General features: G+C 45.3%; 1 protein-coding gene and 1 long non-coding RNA gene across 11 annotated transcripts in view; both read left to right on the forward strand.

The window, feature by feature from the left end:
* Positions 1-12,911, forward strand: part of LOC100583865 (kelch-like protein 23) — a 63,172-nt gene that overhangs the window by 35,367 nt on the left and 14,894 nt on the right. The window lies entirely within an intron of this gene.
* LOC115832266 lies at positions 10,054-11,664 on the forward strand. Its single transcript, XR_004027696.1, has 2 exons — positions 10,054-10,987; positions 11,121-11,664. It is a non-coding gene; the product is annotated as an uncharacterized LOC115832266 (long non-coding RNA).

Here is a 12,911-nt window from a genome sequence, read left to right on the forward strand (position 1 = left end):
CAGAAGTAACGGGCCCATTCCCAGGCTGTCCCCCAAGATGTGTCCTCCAAAGAAGCCAGTCAGGAAGATGAGATGCCCGCTGTGGTTGTAGATGGGGAAGGTGATGCTGCTCAGGTCAAGCGTTTTGTCCACCTGCCAGGCATGCAGGAGCGGGTTGGGGGGCACACAGAGCGTCTGGTGCCTCAGGGACACTTGCTGGTACTGGATGTGGCTTGCGTTTCCCCTTGGGACCTGCAGATCCTGAATCACGCTGCCCAATTTACCAACTTCGGCAAAGATATCTGGTTCCAGCTATAAGTCGCTGTGGGAGACCACCAAAATGGAGGCGAAATTGGCCTCGGGGCTCCTCCTGGAGAAGCGGTAGGAGTCGGTGATGGTGAAATGGCCCCGCATGAAGCCCACTCAGCCTTGGCCGGGCTCCCCCGGGCGCACGGCTCCTCCAGACCTTCTTCGTCCTCCGGCAGGTAAAGGAAGCCGGCTGGCCGGCGGCATCATGGGCGCCAGAGGAAGATCAGGGGTGCCCACCACCACCCCAGCCCCTGGAAGGTGCGGGACAGCGGCCCCTTCAGGCGGTCGGCGTAGCAGTCGCGGGCAGATGGCTACGGATTCGGGGTTTCACCCCAGCAGGGGTGCGTCCTTCCAACCCACGCCGGGGTGGCTGTGGCCCCTTCTCCAGCAACGGTCGCCGCTCCGAGGGCTGCCCTGACGCCCAGACCAGCCTCGATTCGGTCCTTGGTCCCACCCCGGGTCCTCCACCGACCCGGACCCAGATCTCGAGCTGCGCTGTCTGGCCCCGGCCGGGCTCCGGCTTCCCCTCCGACTCTGACCGACCCCGCTCGGACTCCCGGCCCGACTCCGGCTAGTCGCCCGGTCCCTCTTCAGCTCCCGCTTCGCCCCAGGCTCGGGTCCGGCTGCCCCACGACCTTAGAGGAACAGAAACTCATTTCCAGGAATCACAGGCTGGACAGCAGGTGAAAAAGCCACTGCAGGGAGCAGATCTCCGCCCCACCCGACGGTTTCCTGGAGACATTCTAAGGGAGTCTGTTTGAGCTCTGGCCGCGCGCCCCGACCCGGAGGCGGTGTTGGGAGCATGTGGCTGGCCCGGATGCCCAAAGAATCTTAAATGTGTTTGAGGCGTGCCTGGGCTCTCAGGGGTTCAGGAAACACAAGGAACGCTTCTTCAGGGCCATCAGATGCGTGCTTATCCTACGGGACTCGCAGTTTACTGGGAGAATTTGGTGTTTCTCTCACACACAAATGCCATAGAAATTCCACGTGTCCTGAGTGACAGATATTACCTTTCTTGGGGTTCACCCAGTAGCAGTTTCTGGTAACGCTTTTGTGAACCTGATACACTTAACTTAGTTATTGTTTTTATTCTCTATCCACAAATGTAACGTGTACATACATTCTCCTTGTGAAAAGAAGTATAGAATGAAAAGTGGGGAAAAAAATCTAAACCTCTTTATCCCATTCCTCTTAAAGGAAATGTTAAAAAGTGGGTCTACATCCTTACAAGCCCTTTCTATGCAATACATGCATATCAAAGATATAGCAAATATACCTTTTTCATAAATATTATTTTACTATTCATGTTATACAGATTATATTTTTCATCTACAGTTGCAGAGGATTTGAACATGTCAGTGCATATAAACTTATTTTTTAACTGCTCTATACTTTTCAATGTGTAGATGAAACATAATTTCACCAGAATCTTATTGATGGACTCATAGATTGTTTAGTCATTTGCTTTTATAAATAGTGCTCAGTGAATGAATGTCTTTTATTTAACCTTTACACAGGAACCATATCTGTGAGATAATTTTTTAAAGTGGATTCACTAGGCCAAAGGATAGGTTCTTTTAAAGTTTTAGAGCTATTGAGAAATTAAAATCCAAAGAAGTTGTATTAATTTATACCCTCATAAGCAATATATGAATGTGCCATAGCGTATCCCACAGGGTCAGCAAAGTGTTTGGTTTGTGCCAGTGATATCTTACTTTGGTTTAATTTTGAATGTATTGCTTAGCATTCTTATCTTTCTTTTTGGGTGAACTATCTTATCTTTTGTGTGCCTATTCCATTCACAAGTTTTTCCTTTGGATTGCTGAGATTTTCTTCTTGGTTTATAGGAACCATTCATATTTTTAAAAAATGGCCACCTTTCTTGTGATCAGAGTTACAAGCTTCTCCCCATTCTGCTCATTGCCATGGCTTATTTTTGTAGTTCAATTAACTAATACTTTTATGAGTTCCAAGTTTTTTGTCATAATACTTTTTTTTGTGATTATAAAAAAAGTTACTAGAAAATTTAAACCAAAGTTGTGACCAATAGAAATGATCATGGCTGACTCTCTTTTCGGACTCAGCCCGCCTGCACCCAGGTGAAATAAACAGCCATGTTGCTCACACAAAGCCTGTTTGGTGGTCTTTTCACATGGACGCGCATGAAATTTGGTGCCGTGACTCGGATCGGGGGACCTCCCTTGGGAGATCAATCCCCCATCCTCCTGTTCTTTGCTCTGTGTAAAAGATCCACCTACGACCTCAGGTCCTCAGACCCACCAGCCCAAGAAACATCTCACCAATTTTAAATCGGGTAAGCGGCCTCTTCTTACTCTCTTCTCCAACCTCTCTCACTATCCCTCAACCACTTTCTCCTTTCCACTCTTCAACTTCCCCCTTCTCTTAATTTCAATTCCTTTCATTTTCTGGTAGAGACAAAGGAGACACGTTTTATCCGTGGACCCATAACTCCGGCGCCGGTCATGGACTGGGAAGGCAGCCTTCCCTTGGTGTTTAATCATTGCAGGGATGCCTCTCTGATTATTCACTCACGTTTCAGAGGTGTCAGACCACGCAGGGACACCTGCCTTTGTCCTTCACCCTTAGCGGCAAGTCCCACTTTTCTGGAGGAGGGGCAAGTACCCCAACCTCACATCTCTGCGCCCCGATCCCTTATTTCTGTGCCCCATCCCTTATTTCCACGCCCCAACCTCTTATATCTTTGTGCCCCGATCCCTTATTTCCGTGCCACAACCTCTTATATCTCTGTGCCCCGGTCCCTTATTTCCGTGCCGTGACCTCGTATCTGCGCCCTGACCCCTTTCCCACTTTTCTGGAGGGTAAGAACCCCTGAACCACTTCCCTCCGTGTCTCTACTCTCCCTTTTCTTTAAACTTGCCTCCTTCACTATAGGCAACATTCCACCCTCCATTCCTCCTTCTTCTCACTTAGTCTGTGTTCTCAAAAACTTAAAACCTCTTCAACTCACATCTGACCTAAAACCTAAATGCCTTATTTTCTTCTGCAATGCCGCTTGACCCCAGTACAAACTCGACAGTAGTTCCAAATAGCTGGAAAACCGCACTTTCAATTTTTCCATCCTGCAAGATCTAAATAATTCTTGTCGTGAAATAGGCAAACGATTTGAGGTGCCTGACATCCAGGCATTCTTTTACACATCGGTCCCTTCCTAGTCTCTGTGCCCAGTGCAACTTGTCCCAAATTTTCCTCCTTTCCCTCCCGCCTGTCCCCTCAGTCCCAACCCCAAGCGTCGCTGAGTCTTTCTAATCTTCCTTTTCTACAGACCCATCTGACATCTCCCCTCCTCGCCAGGCCTAGCTAGGTCCCAATTCTTCCTCAGCCTCCACTCCTCCACCCTATAATCCTTTTATCATCTCCCCTCCTCACTCCCGGTCCGGCTTACAGTTTCGTTCCACGACTAGCTCTCCCCCACCTGCCCAGCAATTTCCTCTTAAAAAGGTGGCTGGAAAACTAACTCACTCCTTCCTCCCTCCCTCCCTCCCTTCCTCCTTGCTTTCTTCTTTCTTTTCTTCCCTCTGTGGCCCAGGCTGGAGTACACTGAGCTTGCTGCAGACTCCCTGCGTCCGGCTCCCGTGATTCTCCTGCCCTGGCCTGCGGGCTGCCTGGGATTGCCTGCGCGCGCCACCACCCCTCCCTGGTTTTTCTCCTTTGGCTGGAGGCACGGTTTCACCATGTCGGCCAAGCTGGTCTCCAGCTCCTGACCTCCAGTGGTCTGCCTGCCTCGACCTCCCGAGGTGCTGGGACTGCAGACGGAGGCTCGCTCACTCGGTGCTCGGTGTTGCCCGGGCTGGAGTGTGGTGGCGTGGTCTTGGCTCGCTGCAGCCTCCGCCTCCCAGCCGCCTGCCTTGGCCTCCCAGGGTGCTGGGATTGCAGCCTCTGCCCTGTCTGGGAGGTGGGGAGCGCCTCTGCCCAGCCGCCACCCCGTCTAGGAAGTGAGGAACGCCTCTGCCTGGCCGCCCATCGTCTGGGATGTGAGGAGCGACTCTGCCCGGCCGCCACCCAGTCTGGGAAGTGAGGAGCACCTCTCCGCCGCCGCCCCTTCTGGGATGTGAGGAGCGCCGCTGCCCGGCCGTCCCGTCTGGGAAGTGGGGGGCGCCTCTGCGCGGCTGCCCTGTCTGGGAAGTGAGGGGTGCCTCTGCGCGGCCGCCCCTTCTGGGAAGTGAGGAGCGCCTTTGCCCGGCCACCCATCGTCTGGGAAGTGAGGAGCCCCTCTGCCCGGCCGCCACCCCATCTAGGAAGTGAGGAGCGTCTCTGCCTGGCCGCCCCATCTGGGAAGTGAGGAGCACCTCTACCTGGCCACCCTGTCTGGGATGTGGGGAGCGCCTCTGCCTGGCCGCCCTGTCTGGGAGGTCTACCACAGAGGCCAGAAGCAATGTGGGGGCTGGACGTGGTGGCTCACGCCTGTAGTCCCAGTACTCTGGGAGGCCGAGGCGGGTTGATCACTTGAGGCTAGGAGTTCGAGACCAGCCTGGCCAACATGGCGAAACATATGAAAAATACAACTGTCAAACCAACCAACCAAGTGACAACAAAACAGGTCTACCCTGGAGTCATACTCTAATTTTTTCTATTTTCCTCCCTTTCTGATCCTTTATCCCACTTTCTTTTTCTTCCTCTTCCTTCTCCTTCGTCAAATAGAGGATTGAGTTATTATCATTGATCCATACAAAGTCCCTCTCTCATTTATTTTCTTTAATTCCCACCCCCCATTTCTATTCCCCGTCTTCCCATGTGCAACCTTCCTAATATGTTTGGTATGCATCTTTTTGTTTGTATGTACTTTTAGAAAATGTTTATTGTTTTGTGTGCAAAAAAAAAAAAATAAGAAAAAAAGGTGGCTGGAACTAAAGGCATAAAAAAAAAAAAAAGAAATGATCATTACTGGCTGGGTGTGGTGGCTCATGCCTGTAATCTCAGCATTTTGAGAGGCCAAGGCAGGAGGATTACTTGAGGCCAGGAGTTTGACACCAGGCTGGGCAACATAATGAGATCCCATCCTTAGAAAAAAAAAAAAAAATTTAGTAGACTGGGCTCAGTGGCTCACACCTGTAATCTCAGCACTTTGGGAGGCCGAGGCAGGCAGATCACCTGAGGTCAGGAGTTTGAGACCAGCCTGGCCAACATGAGGAAACCCTGTCTCTACTAAAAATACAAAAATTAGCCGGGCGTGATGGTGCATGCCTGTAATCCCAGCTACTCAGGAGGCTGAGGCAAGAGAATCGCTTGAACCCTGGAGGCGGAGGTTGCAGTGAGCTGAGATTGCACCACTGCACTCCAGCCTGGGTGACAGAGCAAGACTCCACCTCAAAAAAAAAAAAAAAATTAAACATTAGCCAGGTGTGATGGTGCACACCTGTAGTCCTAACTACTCAGGAGGCTGAGGCGGGAGGATTACGTGAGCTCAGGAGGTGTAGGCTGCAGTGAGCTATGATTGTGCCACTGCACTCCAGCCTGGGTGACAGAGCAAGACCTTCTCTCTTAAAAAAAAAAAAAGAAAGAAAGAAAGAAAATAAAAGAAAGAAAGCAGAAATTATCATTACTGTCTTGGCTGGATACAACTGTAGTCTTCAAGTGTATTTTGTAGCTTTGTATTCTCTATTTGAGTTTTTCATCTTGCGTAGCTGTAATATATTTAAAAGTAGTTCTAACTGGGCATCTTTCCGTAGTGACATCCACCTTCTATGAAGCTCTATGCTTTTATTCCATAAATTATAAAGAAGTTCTTGGCCATTACAATGGATGAAATGAAATTTTGAAATTTTTTTTCAATGAGGAAGCTCAAAGTTTGACAAGAAAACAACTGCAAAAGTATAACAAAACATCTGTGGAAGCTGCACAGCATCCTGGCTCATAAAAGCAGGATCGGAAGCCATCCGTCTCCTTCCCATTTCTGTCCCCCTTCTTGTCTGTAAAAACCAAATATTTAGGTCAGGCACAGTGGCTCATGGCTAGTCACCACTTTGGGAGGCCCAAATGCATGGATTGCTTGAGGCCAGGATTTCAAGATCAGCCTGGACAACAGGGGAAAACCCTGTCTCTGCAAACAATACAAAAATTAGCCAGGCATGGTGGCATGTACCTGTAGTTCCAGCTACTTGGGAGGCTGAGGTGGGAGGATCACCTGAGCCTAGGAGGTTGAGGCTACAGTGAGCCGAGATCACACCACTGCACTCCAGCCTGGGCGACAGAGCAATACCCTGTCTCAAAACAACAGCAACAACAACAACAACAAAACAACCCCAAACATTTAGAAGAATTTAAGATAAGGGAAAGGAGAGCCACTCGCCCAGTTCTCCAGTGGCCTAGTGTCCCTAACTTGTAGACCAGCTTTACTTCCAGTCTTGGGGCTACTTTGCAGTCAGTTCTTTGATTGGAGAAGCACCTTGCACTTTACCAGGCTTTCCTTATGAGCTGATAGTTACGGGTTAATCTATAAGACATTACGATCATGTCACTCCTCTGTTCACATCCCTGCGATGACTTCACATTTCACTCAGAGCTGAAGTCAAAGTCCTTACAATTATATGCATGTGTACTACAATGACTCACACAAAGATGGACAGCCATAGGCCCGGGTGAAAGCTCAGAGAGTCTGGTTTCAAACAGGAAGATGGGAGCAATGGATACTGTGACAATTGACAGTCTCTGCCAGACGTTAAATGCTATGAAGCCACTATAATTAAAATTCTGGGCCGGGCACGGTGGCTCACACCTATAATCCCAGCACTTCGGGAGACCAAGGCAAGCGGATCACTTGAGGTCAGGAGTTCGAGACCAGCCTGGCCTACATGACAAAACCCCATCTCCACTAAAAATACAAAAATTAGCCAGGCATGGTGGTGCACACCTGTAGTCCCAGCTACTTGGGAGGCTGAGGCAGGAGAATCACTTGAACCCATGAGGTGGAGGTTGCATTGAGCCAAGATCACACTACTCCACTACAGCCTGGGTGACAGAGGGAGACTCTGTCTCAAAAATAAAATAAAATTCTGCTGTTATATTTCAAAATAATGAAAGAAAATTCAAGAAAAACCTCTGAGGTAGTGAGACATGAATAGACCAAGGATAATTGAAAAACATTTATCTTATGCTAACTTTTCTTATATGTCTGGGTGCATATTCATGGAAGGAGTGTAAATTGACACATTTGTGGTGAACAACTGAGAAAAATATATTAAAATTACAAATTGAAGACCGTTTTGAACATGAGAGTATTTTGTTAGGGTGAGAATGTTTCTTGATGTGTACTTCCAGGCTTAAGTAGCTCTGCTAGTTTAATGCCGCTGGCCTCTCTTCTCACTTGCTTCTCCCTAAGAAAGGAGGGGTGACTCCTCTAATTGTTAAATTTGTAAAGAATAAGCTGAGAAGGCCCCATTCAGCCCATCATCTTCCTAAAGCCTGCATGGGAGACCTATGTTTGAAGAACATTGCCTGTGATTAAATGGAAAGAGATCCAGAATTGGGAAGCTCTCTTATCTGCAAATGTAAGCCACATGCTTCAACATCAGCTGTCGCCAGTAATGAAGTGACATTTTAATCACCTGTCTGCCTCTTTTGTCTTATTTCCTAATTGGCTTAGAATTTGGGTGAGGATGAGGAGTGTCATTTATTGCTATAAGATCCAAACACACATCTATGGGTTTATCCTACAGACATATATGTGTGAAGTTACATGTGTACAAGGTTATTCATTGTAGCATTGTTTATAATACCAAAAGACTGAGAGCAATCTGAATGTCCATATAGAGGATTATTTAAATAAGACACTGTTGCACAATGGACTACTATGCAGCCAAAAATATTAGTAAGCTCCAAGATATATTAAAAAAACAGAATCACAAAACAAAAGGTACAGAATTGTGAGTATAGTATGCTATAAATTGTGCAAGAAAAAGAAAAATATATAAATATCTGCTAATACCTTCATAGCATATTTCAGAAATAATATATAAGAAATTGGTCAGTTTATTTATTTTATTTTGTCTCCAGGGAAGAAAACCTGGTACATAGGTGCATTTTCTACTTGATGCTCCCTAAAGTCACAGAAATCATGGGTGAGTGCAAATTCAGAGCAGAAATCATGTGTCTGAAAGTACTATTAAGTACCTGTATCTTTCAAATCTTGTTAGTAGATGGTTACAAATTAATTACCCAAATCTTTCTGTCAAATCAAAATGCATTTGTACTTATTTAGCTAAGGTGTAAAGTGAAGTGATCATTATAATTTTACTTTTTTTAAAACTTAATTATGTTTCATTAAATTAGCATATAATTGAGTACCTAAATGAAACTTTCAGATAAACAGAATAAAAACAGAGGTACAGGGAGAGTTGCAGTACACGGCAAGTTTCATCATGAAAAGTTTTTTATTTGCCTTATTTTCATTTACTCAAAAAAATACTTATTGAGAGCCTCCTCTGTGCCCTACTTTAAACACTCTGGGAAAATGGGAGCAAGACACTCTTTTCTTAGTATGGCCTACTCTAGTAGGGGACACAGATGACAAGTAAATAAGCAAGCCAGGCGCAGTAGCTCACACCTGTGATCCCAGCGCTTTGGGAGGCCAAGGCAGGCAGATCACCTGAGGCCAGGAGTTGGAGACCAGCCTGGCCAACATGATGAAACCCCATGTCTAGTAAAAATACAAAAAAATTAGCCAAGCATGGTGGCACACACCTGTAGTCCCAGCTACTTGGGAGGCTGAGGCATGAGATTGCCTAAACCCGGGAGGTGGAGGTTGCAGTGAGCCCATATTGTGCCACTGCACTCCAGCCTGGGTGACAGAGGAGACTGTCTTAAAAAAAAAAGTAAGCAGATGAGCTAATTTTTAAGTGATAGTACTAAAAGACAATAACACAGAGCTATGACAACACAGAGTGGCTAAAATGGGAGAGGAGGAAGGATTATTTTTTCCAAGTTGATTTTTGGGGAGAGATACAATTTATTAAACAAGCAGGTATAATATGCCCCCTGTGCCTACTCCTGTTGTGGGCACTGGACATAAAGCAACATAGAAGGTTAAATCATTGCTCTCAAAAAGCTTAAGACATTCCATTGATACAGACTAACAATAAACAAACAAGCGAATTGATATTTAATGTGCAGAGTCAGATTTACTGTGATACCCCAGGGAGGGCTGGTAATTGCTGAGGGCCATAGAATGTTGTAGGTGGCAAGTGGAAGCCAGGTTGCAACAACTACACATTTTTACATAAGCATTTCTAGTAAATTGCCTAAATAAATCTTAGAAGGAAGAGCTGAAGCTCCAAGATTCCAGCAATTTATTATTTTCACATTCTTAATATTCACTTTCAAACTTAATTTTTAATTGCAATTTTTATATTTTGTTTCTTTAAAAAGTGCCCCTACATTATAACAATTTCAGGCCCCACAAAATTTAGATGTTCCCATAATAAGATATCAGGTGGTAACAAGTTTTGTTTTGTTTTGTTTTGTTTTTTTTGAGACAGAGTCTCACTCTGTCTGCAGGCTGGAGTGCAGTGGTACGATCTCAGCTCACTGCAACCTCCACCTCCCAGGTTCAAGTGATTCTCCTAACTCAGTCTCCCAAATAGCTGGGACTACAGGCGCTCGCCACCATGCCCAGCTAATTTTTGTATTTTTAATAGAGAGGGGGTTTCACCATGTTGGCCAGGATGGTCTCGATCTCTTGACCTCATAATCCACCCACCTCAGCCTCCCAAAGTGTTGGGATTACAGGCATGAGCCACCACGCCCGGCTGGTAACAAGTTTTATGAAGAAAAATCAGAATGAAGATGATGGAGTAAAATCGTTGTGGGGGAGGTACTATTAATATAAGGTGGTCAGCAACGACCTCTCTAATAGATGATGTTTGTGCTGAGCCCTGAAGGAAGCAAGCTATAACCTTGGAAACAGTAGGTACAAAGGCCCTGAGGCATGTGTACTGTGAAGCCATCTATAGACTTAAGAGGATGTTCCCTAGGCTGAATTAATTCTTTTAGAATATTTTATATCTCCAAAATCAAGGATCAGTTATATTAATAAATACATACACTTATTAAGCTACCCATTTATAAGAAATATAAAAGGTACATTTTCATGAAAACAGGTTCATTTTCTTCAGATGAGGCTGGAATTTAGGATTGTACAGAGTCTACAGGCTGACTCCTGCATTCACCTTTGGTCTTATACAGTGATACTCCTGAAATCCTAAAATGGTTAAGTTCTGTTTCTATCAGTTGCCCCTCCTAGCACTCTGCCTCTAAGAACCAGAACAAACCTCTTTGCATTTTCTGCGAGTCATGCACTGTTTAGAGACTAAGGAGGCCTGAGCAGGAAGAATCTGCCGGTTGATAACTCTTAGCTCTGTTTTCAGAACAAACACACCCGTTTAATGAAAACAGTGTGTGCACTGAGTGTTATTTTAAGGGAAACAGCACAGAAAGGAGAGATGGGAGAAAACCAAAAGAGATCAAAAGGCTATTAAACAACCTGGAATTAATAATATACTTTCTAAAAAAGTTTCAACCAGAGTATCCTGTTTCTTTGCTGTCCACTTTCTATTTAAAAAATGGTCATGACAGAGAAGCATGATGAAGTAGACTACAAGTGTACTGAGGCAGAAGGCAGAGCCTAAGTTTTATTTACTTTTGGATCTTTGGGGCGAAGCACATGGTAAGCACACCATACATGTTTGTGCAATGAGGAATTCATGTTAAACTGTGTGATAGCAACCATAATTATTCTACACCACCTGGTGATAACGTGGGTTTCATTTTATATATGGATTTCTCATTGTTTTTCCAAGGCCTGCCCACAAAAAAAACACAAGAAGATGAGGTGAAAAATTCCTAGGCCCTGCCATGCAGCCACAGAAAATGGGAACCTGCCTGACTGTGGACATCAAATGAATTTCGAGGCCCAGAACCTGGATAGCATGGTTCACTGAGTCTAAGAATGATCACCTTATATGGTAATATAAGTTGTTTCTGAGCTGATATAACTGGGAATATAGAAGGCAGGGAGCCTGTCATTCTCTGCCTCTTTGACCTAGTAGATACCTTGCTGTGCAGAATTGGCAAGAATGCAAACTTTATGAGTATTCTGGGACATACAAGGGAGGCAGTGGGAAGCCACATTTATCCTCCTGCATCTCTATCTTGTTTATATTCTTTGCTCTGCTTCTTAGTTCATCCAAAACTAAACCAAAGTAAAATCAACTTGAGTGAAATCCAGGTCTTTATTGTCTCCATTCCTCAAACCCAGGCCAGATTCCATGGTCTGATTTTCAGCTTACATTCTATTGTCCAGCTCTGTTTTTACAGTAAACACATACATTTAATAAAAGGTGACAATTTGTGCACAGGGAGTATTATTTTAAGAGAAGCTATGGGAATATACTCTTGGCCTCAAAGAGCTGGCTGTCTAGTGAGGGAGACAAAAAGTGTAAAAACCACTACTATCTCTAAAGTCAAGACAAAGTTAGAGGGTCTAAGACCTATGGTAAACTAGAGGATGTTCAATCCAATAGATGTAATAGTGTAGAAATAGGCCTTTTCAAATCATATATATATATATATATATATATATATATATATATATATATATTTTGTTTGTTTGTTTTGTTTTTGAGATGCAGTCTTGCTCTGTCACCCAGGCTAGAATGCAGTGCATGATCTCAGCTCACTGTAACCTTCACCTCCTGGGTTCAAGCAATTCTCCTGTCTCAGCCTCCTGAGTAGCTGGGACTACAGGCACATGCCACCATGCCCAACTAATTTTTGTGGTTTTAGCAGAGACAGAGTTTCACCATGTTGGTCAGGCTGGTCTCGAACTCCTGACCTCAGGTGATCCACCCACCTCGGCCTCCCAAAGTGCTGGGATTACAGGCACTTACATTTTTAAATAGGATTTTAAAATACAACAAAAGATTCCCCAGTTTAACTCCAGACCTTCTCTGGGCCTACAGCAGAGCAGCTAAAATTTCTGGTATGGAATTCTTTTTTTTTTTTTTTTTTTGAGACGGAGTCTCACTCTGTCGCCAGGCTGTAGTGCAGTGGCGCGATCTTGGCTCACTGCAACCTCTGCCTCCCTGGTTCAAGCGATTCTCCTGCCTCAGTCTTCCAAGTAGCTGGGATTACAGGCACACACCACCAGGCCCAGTTAATTTTTGTATTTTTAGTAGAGACGGGGTTTCACTATGTTGGCCAGGATGGTCTCGATCTCCTGACCTCATGATTCACCAGCCTCGGCCTCCCAAAGTGCTGAGATTACAGGCATGAGCCATGGTGCCAGGCCTCACATCGTCACTTTCAAACTATTCCTCCTTCTTCAAAAGCCCCACCTCTTTGTGTCTACATTCTAATGATCACCCAGTCACACCCCTCACTCACTGAAGACTTGACTCCTAGCTCACTGTCTTCCTCTTCATCCTGACTGGTGTCCTCATTTTTATCCAGATAGCCTCCCATCTGACACCTGGGGTCTTCAACCCACCAACCTCACTGCTTTTTTTTTTTAACTGTTATGTCTATTCTGTGTTCATTCTCTGCCTTATCCACCTTTGATGTCCTGGTCATCATTATGAAAAGCAGTTGTA

This window comes from Nomascus leucogenys, chromosome 22a, assembly GCF_006542625.1.
Source record: "Nomascus leucogenys isolate Asia chromosome 22a, Asia_NLE_v1, whole genome shotgun sequence".
Taxonomy (NCBI): Eukaryota; Metazoa; Chordata; class Mammalia; order Primates; family Hylobatidae; genus Nomascus; species Nomascus leucogenys.